Below are 1,388 nucleotides of genomic sequence, written 5' to 3' on the forward strand. Positions count from 1 at the left end.
AATAATTCTGCACTCCCTGTATAGTAGATCAGTGGATGATCTTTTGTACGAAATGTTATCGATCGTGTTACCGAGTTTACCAAAGTTTATAAAAGATACCCTAAAAACCACCTTTCGTTTTATCCCCTGTGACATGACTAATGAATGTAGCAAAATGTTCAAAAGTTTCTATTCTTTACATCTTAAAAAATGAAATTAAAATCAGCTAATCATCTGCATATACTGTAATTGTACATTGATGAAAACGGTGTGTGGAAAAAAGAGAGAAACAAAAATAGGATTTTAAACAGTTGAATAGAAGCAGGTGAAGGAAGAGAAGAAAAATTGTGGAGGGTGAGTCCAGCCCCCCCCCCACGTCAGACGTCAGAGTCTGAGACACAAAACAAGTTGCTCTCAGCTGAGCCTTTCACTCTCTTTTCACCCTCACCCACGCGCTCTTTCTCAGACAAGCCACTTACCACAGACGTTGCTCAGTTTTCTGCCACTCAGTGTGGATGTGACGGCACAACTGGCCAAGGACCACGTCTGTCACTACCTGAAACCTGCATCTCGCTGCACGTGAGTGATGGCTGATTCTGGGTGAAGCTGCCAAAGAGAGCGAGAGAAGTGCTCGGAAGTGCTCACCCCAACACCTCACCCCCGACCCCGTCTGAAAGAGCGGCAGATGCGATAGAAGAGGAGAGGTGGAGAAAGAAGGGGGGAAACACAACCTCCACTACCCTTCCCTCCTCATCTGGGAGAACAATAACTGCCTCCAGCTGGAGAGGGTCAGCTTTTGTCCCCGTCTCTGCTGAAAAGAGTAAAGAGCAGACGGACGCGCTGACACACTGACCTCCTGCTGTTGCTGCTGCTGCTGTTGCTCAGCAAACACTGCGGACTGCGCTGATTCCTTCAGTACTTGGACAGCTCCCGAACAACAGTCGACGGGACCGTTTTCTTCCCCATGACTCTGACCGCTGACGGACTCGAGGCAGAAACTCCAAATGCAGCCGCCGTGTTCGCTCCATCTCGGAACTTCGCTGACCTTCGGCTCTCAGAGCGGCACGGGAAGCCTTCACCAGCTGGAGGAAAAGCAGCTGTTTGAGAAGTTTTGGGAGGGCACTTTCAAGGCCGTGGCCACCCCGAGATCGGAGAGCGTGATTGTAGAAAGCATCACCTCCCGAAGGAGGGTGAATGAGTGAGTACCGGAGGTTTAATTTAAAGAATGAACACATTGGGTTTTCAATCTGATTATCGTGTCTTTTACTGTAGGGCATTGGTATGAAAGAAATGCTTGTTCATTACCCATCAGCCATGGCAGCTTGAGCCTTTTACTTACAAATGTATATAATATGTCTGTCCTTTCATCCATGTATCATTGTCTGCACAACTTTTGATGACAACTTCAA

This window comes from Cynoglossus semilaevis, chromosome W, assembly GCF_000523025.1.
Source record: "Cynoglossus semilaevis isolate Cse_v1.0 chromosome W, Cse_v1.0, whole genome shotgun sequence".
NCBI classification, from domain to species: domain Eukaryota; kingdom Metazoa; phylum Chordata; class Actinopteri; order Pleuronectiformes; family Cynoglossidae; genus Cynoglossus; species Cynoglossus semilaevis.